General features: G+C 41.1%; 1 pseudogene; it reads right to left on the reverse strand.

Moving 5' to 3' along the window:
* Window positions 1-1477: 1477 nt before the first annotated feature.
* LOC134734853 (PRAME family member 17-like) overlaps window positions 1478-16332 on the reverse strand; it is a 42312-nt pseudogene continuing 27457 nt past the window's right edge.

The raw sequence follows: 16332 nt of genomic DNA on the forward strand, positions 1-16332 counted from the left end.
TTTATAAAGGCCTGGCAAATGAAAGAACTCAATGGGTTTTGAGAAATGAATGAGTGATGAGTAGAGAGAAGGGCACCGCCTAGATGAGGTGGTAGGAGATGAAGATGTAGGAGTGGCAAAGGAAAATGAGTATTTTGAATCCAGAAGTAAGGGGAGTCCTTCCCCAGCTGCAGGCTGAGCCCCTGGCAGGAGACCAGGTGAGGCTTCTTCTCTCAAACCTCAGTGGCAGCCCTCACAAGAGGTCACCAGGGGCTGGGAAATTGGAACTCCTTCAGCCACAGAGCAGCTGTTAGAGAAGCACTAGCAGTGTTGGGAGAGGAGGACCTCGGGATGGGGGCAAAGGCTCCGGCTGTCCCAGAGAGACAGTGCAGAAGGATGGCTGTTTGACTGCCCAGGCTCCAGGGAAAGCAGGCTTGCTTCTAAGAATCATTTTGACTGTGATCTTCGAGGCCTGGGGTTGGAGGGTCTAAATCTGCCCAGGCTGCGCTAAAGGCAAGTGTCCTACCAGGGATGACCTCTGCCAGAAGGCCAGAGGGCAGAGAGTGGATCTCAATCTGAAACTGGGAGGGAAACCACTTGAATCTTAAAAAAATTGCTTCTTACTTCGTTTTCCTTCTGAGCGGGTCCCTAGGCATCCAAACAATGCCTCTCCAGGCAGCCTGGCACGGCTGTCATAAAATGCAACTGAAATCTGTATCTATGGAAACAGGCTGGCTCCTCGTTTTTGCCTCTCTCACTCCCTGCTTCTGTGTTGGCCAGGATGGGGCTAGACTCCAAGCTCTGCACTCTGATGCAGGGGCAGCTTCATCCACACTCTGATGGACCTCCTGTGTCTACCTTCCTTTTACCTCCTCTTACCAGAGGCAGAGGAGGTGCTGGGAGAGGATGACCTCGGGATGGGGGCAAAAGCTCTGGCTGTCCCAGAGAGTCAGTGCAGAAAGATAACTGTTTGCCTGCTCAGGCTCCAGGGACAGCAGGGAGTGACTGACAGGGGTGCTGTAGGCTCAATGCCCCAATCTGGGCTTTTGGGATTGAGGCCCAGACCTTTATCCACTCAACAAAATTAATTCCCTGCCTCCTCCACCCACCCTAAGCTTGACAGCAATTTTCTGGTCCTTTCTTTCCATTGCCTGAAAAGGTGACTCATTATTCCTTAGGGTACATATGTGATGGTGTTTGGTTTGAGAGGTTTATTTTTGGAAAATATTTTGGGGGGATTTAAGATGAATGAAAATCATTCTGCTTCAGCTTGGCAGAATGGACTGAAATGGAAAGAAAGACAGCAGAATTCTTTTCTTCTCTAGCCCTGATGTGCTGATTTACTAAACCAGGAGTTTTCTTGCAGGGGCAACCTGTTTTCGAAACACACTGCAGACAGGTCTAGCTTAGCTGACCTGTGTGAACATCAATGGGGAGGGTAGAAGGAACAGGGTGATGGCATTCGGGAATCTCACCATTCTGACAAGACACAAGTCATTCAACAGCCAGAGGTTCTGAGGACAGCATTTCCACTCCCACAGGGTGCCTCTGCCTGGGCAGCCCCGGAAAGCGTCCAGAATACCGCAGAGATGGGCCCTGCACCACGAGGGGGCGATGCCGTCTCTCTTTTGCTCAACGTACTGTTGTAGTCGCCTTCAGAGCCTGAGGGCAAAGAAAAGAGGCTGACTCTAAGTCTGCAAAGGAGAGTCAAGTGAACTCTTTTTTTCCACACGGGAAAAGATGGGTATGGTCTAAATGGGAGGGGCTGGGAGGACAGGAAATGCAAAGGGGGACAATCTTGGCTTTAATTTTATTGTATAACCACACTTTCTGGGCCGATTTCCTGGTGCCCTCCCTTTCACCCTGTTTAGTGATCATTATACTGGTGGCACTGGATGCCCCAGAGGGTATCCCTCTTTTTCTCTTCCTTTTCTTCTTATTCAGAAGTCCCTTTTATCACAGAAATATTTGCCCTGTCTCCCACAGCACCACAAATCCAGAATCACCAACCCGAGGGTTTCAAGATTCTTTGATCTATCCCCCTCCCTTTTCCCAGACCTGTCCTTGTTTCCTTTGGTCCTGCACAATTCTACTGTATCCCTGATTGTACCAGGGGCAATATTTGATCATGAAAGGGCAGAGTAAATTGTAGAGCATTAGGTTCATGTGATGACAAAGCAAAGGGTAAAACTTCAGCAGATGGCAGACCTTGATCACTGGAGACAAACATTCTGGGGCCTTTCTGGTTAGGGCAATGGAGAACCCATTCAAAGAGTTATGGCTGAGGTTGTGTGAATTTCACTCACTCACCTGCAAATCAGAGACAGACTTGGCTACAGGAAGCCTCTGTTGCTGGGGGCAGAACTGGGGAGCTTTTGGGACCTCCTCTCTTGTGGGTTGTCCATGCCCTGGGCTTGCCCTCCAAAAGCCTCCTGGCTAATTGAAATCCAGTGGTACAGCTTGCATGAACAAAGACTCCAGGCTCCTACTCAGGAGTTCATTTTCCCCTTGGCCTACCGGTAAACCCACTACAGTGGAGAGTGCACAGGAATTTCTCTCCTCACTAGGTCCAGCAAACACATTTTCATGTCCTTGTAAACGATGAGGGAGTCTTCCATGGAAGACTGTAGGTAGAGCCATCACTGGCTTTCACAACATGGTTTAGTATTTTTGTTGTCTGTCTCTATAATCAGACAGCCTGGCTCAGAATCTATCACTTACTAGCTCTGTGATAGTTGGCAAATTAACCTTTTTAAGTCTCATTTTTATCATCTATGGATGGAGATGATTATTATAAGAACTTAATGAGATAACCTATGTACAGTATTTGGCCCAATTGCTGGCACATAAATGGTTGTTATCATTATCTTGAAATGCAGTGGAGTATAAAGGCTAAGCCAGCTGACTCAAATCTGAACTCTACCACTTACTGTCAGTGTGAGCTCAGGAAAACCATTTGATTTCTATATGCCTCAGTTTTCTCAGATGTAAAATGCAATTTATTTATTTGAGACAGGGCCTCTCTCCTGTTACCCAGGCTGGAGTTCAGTGGCACAATCATAGCTCACTCTAACCTCAAAGTCCTGGGCTCAAGTGATTCTCCTGCTTCAGCCTTCTGAGTAGCTAGGACTACAGGCATGTGCCACCATGCCCAGCTAATTAAAAAAAAAAATCTGTAGAGAAAAGGTCTGGCTGTGTTGCCCAGGTTGGTCTCAGGCTCCTGGCCTCAAGTGATCCTCCCACCCCAGCCTTCCAAAGCACGGGGATTACAGGCATGAGCCACCACACCTGGCTAAAAATGCAGTTTAATAATCACAGCTATGTCACAGGGTACTCAGGACTGAATAGATAATGTATGCAGTGTGCTGAAAACAGTTCTTGGCATATGCTAAGTACTCAAAGAAGGCTGGTCATCACTGCCTGTAAAGCCGTGCTTTGGATTATCCAAAAGTTACCTGCATTTTGCTCTAGAATACTAAGATGCGTGTTTTAGTTAGCAGGAGAATTATTTTCTCATTTGACTGAGTTTGCACTAAGGTGAATCTGTATTTGTTACATGTACAACTGGTTAATGCTGGGGCTGGGGCTTAGAACATGGCTGAGGGAGACTTGTTAGAGATGCAAGATGTGCCGCAGAGAGTCCAGAAAACAGATCACTTTGAGGCACTTGCATGGCATCTTTTCACTAGTGCTCCTGTATAGTTTATCTTTTACTACATATCAATTTAGAAAGAAAGATTTTATTGTCACACCAATTTTGCAGGTAGAAGAGTAGGTGAAAGAAACAGATTACGTGCCCTGCCCAAAGGTCACAAAGGCAGGATCTATATCCACATGCCAGTTGCATTTAAAAATAAGAATTAATCAAAGCAGCTTTTGGATCTGCCTGACAGGACAAGTCATAGACAGTGTATTTAACGTGTCATTAGACTGTGTTGGCGGCCTTCGGCACAGCTGCAGTGAATCTGGGGTAACACCAGGAATAGAGCACCTCTCTGATTATTTATTTTTAGAGTCTCCAATAAGAAAATTATAAGAAAAGAGAAAAGAAATCATTGCGGGTAGGAAGCAGGAGAGAGTAGTCAGGAAAAATCTGAAATTTTCCTAAAATTAAAAAAATATGTATTATGAATTCTAGGTCCTGAGCCATTTAAGCCAGTCTCTAAGTCATATAATTATCTTATAGGAGGAGAATCTTGGACAATAAAAAGATCAGAATGAGGGTGATGTGCTATAAATCTTTCTAAAAAAGTGAGAAGAATTAATTTGGAGAAACAACCCATTAGGGTTGACAACTGTTTAAGTAAAACTGATGACATGAAACTGGAAAGAAAATACTCTGCTGACTTCTTAAATGGGAAGATGACTCATTAGCAGTGAGGGTTAGGGGTGTCTGTAGTCCTTTTCTGATTATCTATGAAATAGTAGCCTGGATTAGCCAAAAAGAGATTTGCTTTTGGATCTGAAAAATGTCATGATATTTGTTTTGGCAGTAGATAAATTTTTGAACTAGACTTGTTAGCTCAATTGTAAATATTTCATTAGAGAGTGATGCACATATGAATGCTATAGCTTCTTTTCATTCAACAAATATTTATTGAATATCTATTATGTGCCAGATACTGGGCTAGGAGCTGGAAATACAATGCTGAACTAGTTAGATATGGTCCTTGTCCTCCTCTTGGACATAGACACTGAAGAAATAATACACATGAGCAATCATTATCATCTAATTAATAATCATCACAATGGGCCAGGCGCGGTGGCTCATGCCTGTAATCCCAGCACTTTGGGGGGATGAGGTGGGCAGATCACTTGAGGTCAGGAGTTCAAGACCACCTTGGCCGACATGGTGAAACCGCTTCTCTACAAAATACAAAAATTAGCCAGGCATGATGGCCAGTGACTGTAATCCCAGCTACTTGGGAGGCTGAGGCAGGAGAATTGCTTGAACCCAGGAAGTAGAGGTTGCAGTGAGCCAAGATCACGCCATTGCACTCCAGCCTAGGCAACAGAGTGAGCAACTCTGTCTCAAAAAAAAAAAAAAATCATCATCGTCATCACAATGAAGGCACATACAGAGTGCTAAATATGGGTATAATGAAGAGTTGGCCTTGCCCAGGAGGTGAGAAATATGAAAGTCCTTTGAAAACTGTGAAGTGCTAACTAAGGCTTTGTCTGGATTCCTCCAGATTGTGGTTAGTCTCTGAATGGGCACAAGATTGCTCCTGTGTAATGCCTGGGGTGCTGTTTCTGCCTGCACTTTCTCTCTTGAAGGAGGCCAATTTCTTTCTCAAAATTCTACCTGGTGAATGGGAAAGGCCTAGGAGTGGGTGGGAATTGAGAAATGCTTCTATCAGTTGCTGGAGCAGAGAGACCAGTTCAAATTTATGAGTTCATCATCTATTTTGGTTGGAAATCTCACAAAAAAATAAGAAAGCACAACTTCTTGACCAAAATTATGAGCAGAAAGGTCTGCTACTGTCCACCACTCATACTTTCAGGGACTGACACAATGCATTTCTCATTCACCAGTTCTATCCTAAGAGTTAGGCATATGCAGATGTGAACACCAACATTATTACAAAACTTGAAGATCTCTTTTAAAATAGTCATAACTTATTAAATGTACATTATAAGGCTGGCACCTTTATATACATCATTGCACTTCATCATTAAGAAAGCCCTATAAAGTAACTCTTTTATTCCCATTTTACAAATGTGGAAATGTAGTTAAATATATTACTCACTTGCCCAAGGTCATAATGCTAAGAAGTGGCAGAAGCAAGATTTATATCCAGGCCCAAATTTGAACTTTAGAACTTGCATTTTTTCCATTACATGGTACTTGTCTTTTGGTTAGAGTTAGAGACAGCAGCTGGACTTCAAGAGTTTGGTAACATTACTTACTTTCTCTTACTAAAGAAATGGGGTTGGGGGGGAGGAAAGAGTCTACAACTGAGCTTTAAACTGGGGATTAGTGGAAGTATATTTTATAACATTGTAAGTTCAATGTCTTTTATTGGATTGGCCTTGAAATGAAAGTCTAGGAAATAAGATGTCTGCTCTGAGATGGGGGTGGAAGATCCTGTACTTTCACATGCCTGTTAAAATTAGAGATGAAATATAATCAGTTGATGGAGGGCTTGGATAAAAGAAACTGAGACACGTAGCTGGCAAATATGAAAGTGCATGAAAGGGACCAAGACCCAGAAGATCATAGAGAAAAGAGACGCATATCTCATTGCCAAGCTGGAGTTATTTCTGTTTAGAGACACCAAAGTTCTCCCTAAAACTTCTCCCTTAGTCTTGGTAATGTGAAACTCTGGGGGGTCATTCCTACAAATTCTGCCCCCTTTATGATCCGCTGTATAATTAGATCCACCCTTTTTAAGGAAGAGGACCTGGCAGATATGTTTCATGGTTTATGCATAATCCAATTCCTTTCATGCTTCCTGCTGTAAATTTATGCCTGTACATTGTATTTTTGAGACCCTACTGCAATCATTCCTGGGGTCGGAATGATCACAACCAGCTGACCAGATCAGTCAGCTGCTATTTGGTTAACTGTTCAAGTAGATTGGAAGAAGAGGCAGTGAAAGAACTGGGCAGTGAGAGCAAGGTAAAGACATTGAGAAGATGCACGCCCAGGGATTTTGGTCTTCCATCTTCCTTTAACTTGTATTGTCCGCATAAGATTGTATTAGTGAGGGTTCTCCAGAGAAACAGAACCAATCTGATATATATATATAGGCATATAAGAGATTTGTTATGGGATTTGGCTCATGTGATTATGGAGGCCAAGAAGTCCCACAATATGCCGTCTGCAAGCTGGAGAACCAGGAAAGCTTGTGGTGCAATTCAGTTCAAGTTTGAAGGCCTGAGAACCAGGGGAATCGATGGTGTAACTCCTGGTTCAAAGCTGAGAGCTGGTGGGATGGGGAATTGGTGGGGAAGGCACTGGGGTATATCCTGGAGTCTGTAGGCCTGAGAACTAGGAGCTCCAATTTCTGAGAGCAGGAGAAGATGGGTATCCCAGCTCAAGAAGAGAGAGAGAATTTACCCTTTCTCCTGCTTTTTGTTCTATTTGGGCCTTTAATAGATTAGAAGATGCTCACCCATACTGGGGGAAATGAATCTTCTTTACTTAGTGTATTGATTTAAACGCTAATCTTTTCCTACAACATCCTAATAGATACACCTGAAAATAATGTTTTATCAGTTAAATGGGCATCCCTTAGCACAATCTAGTTGACATATAAAATTAACCATTACAGAGATCAATCTTGGATAGGCTTCTCCTCTGGGTCCTCTCTAGCTGCTTTATAAAATGCTAAGCTTCCAACTGTATGATTTTTCTTGTTATCACTTCTTCTATTCTTGGAAATTTAAAAAGCACTGGTCTCAGAGGGATTGTTGTCCCCAGCCCCACACCATGTTAGTTTTAAGTTTAATGATTTTCATAGTGTCCTTAAACTAACTGGTCTTTTTTTCCATTGGCATAGTCAAATGGAGTTCACGTTTATACCTGCTTAAGAGTTAATTAGTTTAGTTTAAGAATCGACTTTATGTGGTTCTAGCTTTAACTCACGAATGACTGAAATAATAACCATAATAACAGTAACACTGAATAGAATCAATGAAAGAACATCGTACTGCAGGAGGGGATGGTGGTTGATGCATTTGTATTATTTGTTTTAACACATTCATTTGTTGCTGCCACAAAGATATAAAACCCATCATTCTTGACCTGTTCAACACCCAAACGTGTTTACAATGAAGATGATCACTATGGTCTCTTGACAAACATGAAAAAAGAAAAACAGTTAATGATCCTCTTGTTTGGTTGGGATGGTGCCATTTGGTCCACACCTCTGTTATGGACTTTATTAAAATGCATGATAGTTATTGGTTAACCTGGCTGGCTTCTCCAATAAAATGCAAGTTCCTTGAGGGCATATTAATTAAAATTCATATTAATAAAATTTTGCTGATCTTTGATTAAATATTATCCAAAAAGTCATAATAAATAAAGAATGAGGGGTCAAATTAATTAGGTTAATAAAATAACTGGGGCTGGCCAGCACAGCTAGCCAGCAGGGAACTCCCATCTAAATTCATTACCACCTGGCTATGTTTTGGCAACTCCTGATAGCAGTTATCTGCTCTAGCCTAAATATTGATGGGGATGCTTCTGGGTCCTGTTGGGATTTCCAGGGAAAGAGCAGTGTGATTCCAAACATCTCCTGGTTAGTGGTACCCACTTGGCCCAATTCAAGTAGATAGGTCCAGAAAAACATTAGGGATGCTGGGACTTACCCTCCACTTCGCTGCTTCCAATGACAAATTTACCACCATTTCCCCTATTTTTTCCATCCTGCCCCTCTTCTTCTTTCCATATTTTCTCTTTTTCCTCAAATAATAAGAAATGTGTCTGCTAATTTGAGAATGGGGGCTGAATGGAAGAAGGAAGCCAATATCAGGGTCTTATATTCTAGTGCATTGTCATTGCAGGAGTTTTACTGTGTTAGATACTCAAAAAGTATTTGTTGAATTAATGAATAAACACAATTTGTCTCAAGCAATGACCTGAACTTCTTAAAGAGTCAGACAACAAAATGTATAAATAAACCAATACAAGGAATCAACATTTGGCACCACTAAATCCTGGGTATCTAGCATATAGGCTAGCTAATGACATACTAATGACATACTAGCAAGTCTAGATTTTGAAAACCGAAGGAATTGCATGGCATATCTGCACACCAGATTAGCCTAAACTTCATAGTCAAAACTCTGCCCAATTCTAGGCTAAAAGACGGTGTACATTGAAGGTAGCTGTGGTTGTGATCCAGGTTTAGATAATCGGTGCTGACAAATTGTCTCAATCCAATCAATGACTGAGTTTATTGGAAGCTGAGATTTATTCTTTTTGAGGGCTAGTCTATTTCTAGTCCCTGTTTACTCCTAACTGTAAATCAATGCAACAGGATGACATAACAATCCTAAATATAAACGTATCTAATAACAGAAGCAAAACATGACATAACTAAGGAAAAATAAATAAATATCTAATTATAGTGAGAGATTTTAACAACATAGCTTTCTTTAAGTAATTTATAGAGCAAGTAGGTAAAAAGTCAGTAAGGATAAAAAGCCCTGAGCAGCACAATCAACAATTTGACCTAACTGACATTCATAGAACAATCTACCTTATACAGCAGAATAAACATTCTTTTTAAGTGCCCAGGAAACAGTCACCAAAATGAATCATATGCTGAGTCATAAAATAACTCTTAATACTTTTAAAAGGTTAATATTATACATAATATATTCTCTAGCTACAATAGAATTAAATTACAAATCAATTAAATTAGGAATCAATAATAATAAAATATCTAGAAAAATCTCCAAATATTTGGAAATTAAACATTTATAAGTAATCCATGTCTAGAAGAAGAAATCACAACAGAAATTAAAAAATATTTTCAATAGAATGAAACAAAACCAGAAAAAACACTTCACAATAAAATAAAACTAAAGACCATTATCTTTCAAGGATATAGTTACAAAAGCCTTACCAAAATATTGGCACACAAAATTGAGCAATATATAAAGGAGATAATTAAAAAATAAAAAAGGATATTATAAGACCAAATGGGGTTCTCCCCCCAAAAATGCAAGGATGGTTTAGTGTCTGAAAATCAGTTAGTACAATTTACCATATCTGCAACATAAAGATGCAAAGCCATTTGATCAACTTGATAAATGCAGAAAAAATTTGAAATAATTTAATACCCATTCATGATTAAAATGCTTATGCTTTCAGATATAACTTCCTTAATCTGAAAAATGGCATCTATGAAAATTCTACAGCTAATGTCATACTTAATAGTAAAATATCGAATGCTTTTTCTTTGAGATCAGAAAAAATTCTCTCACCACTTCTATTGAAGGCTGTAACCAGTACAACACGACAAGCCAAAGAAATGCAGTATGAAGTTTGAAAAAGAAGAAATAAAACTATCTTCAGATGGCACGATGTGTATGTTAAAAATTCTAAGGAATCTGAAGTCTCTACTAGAATAAATACATTTAGAAAATCATGCGATATAAAGTCAATATACAAAAATCAATAGTATTTCTATATACCAGCAGCAAAAAGTTCAACAATAAAATTAAAAAGTATCACTACAATAGCATCAAAAACATCAAATACTTAGAAATAAATTTAATAAAATGCAAAATGCTTGCACTGAGAAGCATCGTGGAGAGAAATTAAAGAAGATATAAACAAATGAAGAGATATATCATGATCATGGATTGGAAGAATCAGTATTACTAAGATGCCCATTCTCTCCAAATTGACCTGTAGATTCAGTGCAATCCCAATCAGAATCCTAGAAGATTTTTAAAATATAAATTGACATTTTGATTCTAAAATATATGTGGACATGCAAAGGACTTTAATAGTCAAAACAATTTTGAAAAAGGACAAATTTGGAGGAGCCAAGATGGCCGAATAGGAACAGCTCCAGTCTCCAGCTCCCAGCCCCAGCGACACAGAAGACGGGTGATTTCTGCATTTCTGCTTGAGGTACCGGTTTCATCTCACTAGGGAGTGCCTAACAGTGGGTGCAGGACAGTCGGTGAAGCGCACTGTGCGCGAGCCGAAGCAGGGCGAGGCATTGCCTCACTGGGGAAGCGCAAGGGGTCAGGGAGTTCCCTTTCCTAGTCAAAGAAAGGGGAAACAGATGGCACCTGGAATATTGGGTCAGTCCCATCCTAATACTGCGCTTTTCCAACGGGCCTGGAAAACGGCACACTAGGAGATTGTGTCCCGCACCTGGCTCGGAGGGTCCTATGCCCACCGAGTCTCGCTGATTGCTAGCACAGCAGTCTGAGATAAAGCTGCAAGGCGGCAGCGAGGCTGGGGGAGGGGCGCCCACCATTGCCCAGGCTTGCTTAGGTAAACAAAGCAGCCAGGAAGCTCGAACTGGGTGGAGCCCACCACAGCTCAAGGAGGCCTGCCTGCCTCTGTAGGCTCCACCTCTGGGGGCAGGGCACAGACAAACAAAAACTCAGCAAGAACCTCCACAGACTTAAATGTCCCTGTCTGACTGACAGCTTTGAAGAGAGTAGTGGTTCTCCCAGCACGCAGCTGGAGATCTGAGAACGGACAGACTGCCTCCTAAAGTGGGTCCCTTACCCCTGAGCAGCCTAACTGGGAGGCACCCCCCCAGTAGGGACAGACTGACACCTCATTCAGCCGGGTACTCCTCTGAGACAAAACTTTCAGAGGAACTATCAGACAGCTGAATTTGTGGTCTCACGAAAATCCGCCATTCTGCAGCCACCGCTGCTGACACCCAGCCAAACAGGGTCTGGAGTGGACCTCTAGTAAACTCCAACAGACCTGCAGCTGATGGTCCTGTCTGGTAGAAGGAAAACTAACAAACAGAAAGGACATCCACACCAAAAACCCATCAGTACATCACCATCATCAAAGACAAAAAGTAGATAAAACCACAAAGATGGGGAAAAAACAGAGCAAAACAACTGGAAACTCTAAAAAACAGAGCACCTCTCCTCCTCCAAAGGAACGCAGTTCCTCACCAGCAATGGAACAAAGCTGGATGGAGGATGACTTTGACGAGTTGAGAGAAGAAGGCTTCAGACGATCAAACTACTCTGAGCTACGAGAAGAAATTCAAAACAATAGCAAAGAAGTTAAAAACTTTGAAAAAAAATTAGAAGAATGGATAACTAGAATAACCAATGGAGAGAAGGGCTTCAAGGAGCTGATGGAGCTGAAAGCCAAGTTTCGAGAACTACGCGAAGATTGCAGAAGCCTCAGTAGCAGATGCGATCAACTGGAAGAAAGGGTATCGCTGATGGAAGATGAAATGAATGAAATGAAGAGAGAAGGGAAGTTTAGAGAAAAAAGAATAAAAAGAAATGAACAAAGCCTCCAAGAAATTTGGGACTATGTGAAAAGACCAAACCTACGTCTGATTGGTGTACCTGAAAATGATGGGGAGAATGGAACCAAGTTGGAAAACACTCTGCAAGATATTATCCAGGAGAACTTCCCCAATCTAGCAAGGCAGGCCAGCATTCAGATTCAGGAAATACAGAGAACGCCACAAAGATACTCCTCGAGAAGAGCAACTCCAAGACACATAATTGTCAGATTCACCAAAGTTGAAATGAAGGAAAAAATGTTAAGGGCAGCCAGAGAGAAAGCTCGGGTTACCCACAAAGGGAAGCCCATCAGACTAACAGCTGATCTCTCAGCAGAAACTCTACAAGCCAGAAGAGAGTGGGGGCCGATATTCAACATTCTTAAAGAAAAGAATTTTCAACCCAGAATTTCCTATCCCGCCAAACTAAGCTTCATAAGTGAAGGAGAAATAAAATACTTTATAGACAAGCAAACACTGAGTGATTTTGTCACCACCAGGCCTGCCCTAAAGGAGCTCCTGAAGGAAGCACTAAACATGGAAAGGAACAACCGGTACCAGCCACTGCAAAAACACGCCAAATTGTAAAGACCATCGAGGCTAGGAAGAAACTATAGCAACTAACATCATAATGACAGGATCAGATTCACACATAACAATATTAACGTTAAATGTAAATGGGCTAAATGCTCCAATTAAAAGACACAGACTGGCAAACTGGATAAGGAGTCAGGACCCATCAGTGTGCTGTATTCAGGAAACCCATCTCACGTGCAGAGACACACATAGACTCAAAATAAAGGGATGGAGGAAGATCTATCAAGCAACTGGAAAACAAAAAAGGCAGGGGTTGCAATCCTAGTCTCTGATAAAATAGACTTTAAACCAACAAAGATCAAAAGAGACAAAGAAGGCCATTACATAATGGTAAAGGGATCAATTCAACAAGAAGAGCTAACTATCCTAAATATATATGCACCCAACACAGGAGCACCCAGATTCATAAAGCAAGTCCCGAGTGACCTACAAAGGGACTTAAACTCCCACACAATAATAATGGGAGATTTTAACACCCCACTGTCAGCATTAGACAGATCAACGAGACAGAAAGTTAACAAGGATATTCAGGAATTGAACTCAGCTCTGCACAAAGTGGACCTAATAGACATCTACAGAACTCTCCACCCCAAATCAAGAGAATATACATTTTTTTTTAGCACCACACCACACCTATTCCAAGATTGACCACATAGTTGGAAGTAAAGCTCTCCTCAGCAAATGGTGCTGAAACACCTGAATAAATGTATGAAAAATATGAAACTTTACCCTTACCCCATATTACTACACAAAATTAATTTGACATGGCTCATAGACCTAAACATAAAATTTAAAACTATAAAACTTCTAGAAGAAACCGTCAGAGAATTTTTTTTTGTGATCTTGGGATGGAAAATATTTTTTTAAGAGGTCACAAAATACACTAACTCAAAATAAAAAAAGTTGATAAACTAGATTTATCAACGTTCAAAACTTCTGCTCATCAAAAGATGTCACCATTAGAATGAAAAAGCCAGCCACAGTCTAGGAAAAAAATATTTGTAAAATATAGATTTGACAAAGAATTTCTTTCACGTATATAAAGAACTTTTACATATCAATCATAGAAAGATAATCCAACAAACATAATGGGCAAAAGATCTGAATAGAGACTTCACAAAAGAAGATACATGAATGGCTAATAAGCACATAAAAATGTGTTCAACATCACTAGTCACTAGGAAAATAAAGATCAAAACTACAATAAAATTTCACTATATACCCATCATAATGGGTAAAATTAACAAGACAACACCAAATGTTGGCAAGGATGGGAAGCAACTTGAACTCACATTCATTGGTATTAGAAGTTTCAAATGGTACAGCCACTTGGCAATAGTCTTTCAAAGTTTTAAAATGTCACACATACACCTATTATATAACCACACAATTTAACTATTATATATTTACCCAAGAGAAATAAAAACATGTCTGCAGAATGATTTGTGCAAGAATTTTCACAGCAGCTTTACTCATCAAGTGTCCACAAACAAGAGAATGGGTAAACAAATTGTGGTATATCCATACAATGGAATACTATTCAGCAACAAAAAGGAACAAACTACTGGTATACACAACAACATAAATGAATTTCAAATGCATTATCCTAAGTTAAAGAGGCCAGGCACAAAGGACTATGATTTTATGACTCCATTTATATGAAAAATTAGAAAAGGCAAAATTATAGTGATAGAACTTCAGATACATGGCTGCCAGGGGACAAGGAATGAAGGATGGGTATTGACTGTAAAGAGGCTAGAAGGAATTTTTTGAGGTGATAGAAATGTTCTTATCTTGATTATAGTAATGACTATATGATCCTATACCTTTGTGAAAACTTATTACATTGTATGGCTTTTTTTTTTTTTGGAGACAGGGTCTTGCTCTGTCACCAGGCTGGAGGGCAGTGGCACAATCACAGCTCACTGCAACCTCGACCTCCCAGGCTCAATGGATCCTCCGGCCTTACCCTCCTGAGTAGCTGGGACTATAGGCATGTGCCACCACACCCAGCTAGTGTGTGTGTGTGTGTGTGTATATATATATATCATATATATATATAAGATATATATATATATGAGATATATATATATATATATATATATTAGATATGAGGTTTTGCCATCTTGCCCAGGCTGGTTGCAAACTCCTGGACTCAAGCAATCCTCCTGCCTCAGCCTCCCAAAGTGCTGGGATTACAGGCTTGAGCCACTGTGTGGGGCCTAAATTGTATGCTTTTAATGGGTAAACTTTACTGTGTGTAAATTATACCTCAATAAAGGTTATTTGAAAACACGACCTTATGAGGGTAGATATTTATTACCCTATTTCAAAGGTGGGAAAAGTAGGATCAGAGAGGTGATACTATCTTGCCTAAGTTCACACAGCAAGTGAGTGCCAAGGCCAGAATTTGAACCTCCATATGTTGTTGATGCCAAAGGCCATATTCTGTTATACAAATAATTTAAAAATGACTGTGCAAGTGTATATTACTTATACATGCAGGTATATTTCATTTCTTAAACTAGCATGGAAGCTCCTCACAGGCAAGGACTTTCCTATTATACCTCTTTTCTACTTCCCCAACTGGCTTGCAGAATGCTCTGTAGCAGAGTCAGGAAGTCTGTAGACCTGAGCTTGTCCATCATTTGTATGTGCGGTGACTTTGAGGAATGAGACTGGGCTTAACATATGTTTGGGGACAGTGGGCAGGAAGGTCAGGCTGGATCTGGGGGTATGGAGATGTATTCTAGAGGGAGATAGACACTCTTCTGGTGAGGGCTTGGCCTCTGGGCTAAGGAGTTGGAATATGCTCAGCAGCACAAAGCCTCCTGGTCCAATTTCATCCAGGAATTGTGTGTGTGTGTGTGTTGTGTGTGCGTGTGCACACGTGTGTAGGAGGATGGGGATATGGAAGGAAAAATGTGTATGTTTACGAATAACGTGCTGTTCCTGGACTTTATGGCTGAGGGTCATTCTGCATGCTGGAAGTGCCAGGCCCTCACCCTGGAGGCTCTGGGGAAGTCTGGCTTTCCTTTTCACACGGCATTTTTTTTTTTTTCCCAGCCCCTAGCTGTTTTCCCCCCAGGGGGAGGACATCTGTGGGGACGGTTCCTGTTTCCCCGCCGTTGCAGGCCCTGGCCTTCCTGAACATGATATGATTGTTTCTCTGGGCACAGTGCAAAGATGCCAATGGAGAACGGAAGTATCTCATGCCTTAGCAATTTTTTTTAAGGCAAAAAAGAAAAGGCTATTGAACTTGGGAACCCTGGACCTGAAGTCCTCTCTTCCTGGTGTGGAAGTGGGGACATTGTACAGGGTCTATCAATCAGCCCTGTGGGCCAGATCTCCAAAAAGGGAAAGATTTGACTCCCACCCATCCCCTAAGCAGTAACACTAGCACTAAATTCCTTCCTGTTCTCAAACTGCTACTATATGGTTATGCACTGTTCCCTTGGGAATCTTGGGACATGGAAATGGAGAACTTTGTTCTCTTTCTCATCTTCCTCACTTTTCATATCCTCATCCCTTTTTAATATTCTTTCATTCATGCACTCATTTATTCCCTTTTTCAGCAAATATTTCTTGAGTACCTACCTGTGGTATAATAAGAAATACATTTGGTTTTTGTCCCCCATTCCTGGCACAGAGCTCCTAAATCCCTGGGAGTTCCAGAATTATAGGAATATCCTTTGTCATGCATATGGAGCCCTTTCAATCCCACCAGAGTTTATGCTGATGATGTGATTTAGGGTTAGGGACCCCTAGATAGCCTCAGGATGCGGCTGCTTAC

The sequence above is a fragment of the Symphalangus syndactylus genome, chromosome 12 (assembly GCF_028878055.3).
Source record: "Symphalangus syndactylus isolate Jambi chromosome 12, NHGRI_mSymSyn1-v2.1_pri, whole genome shotgun sequence".
NCBI classification, from domain to species: domain Eukaryota; kingdom Metazoa; phylum Chordata; class Mammalia; order Primates; family Hylobatidae; genus Symphalangus; species Symphalangus syndactylus.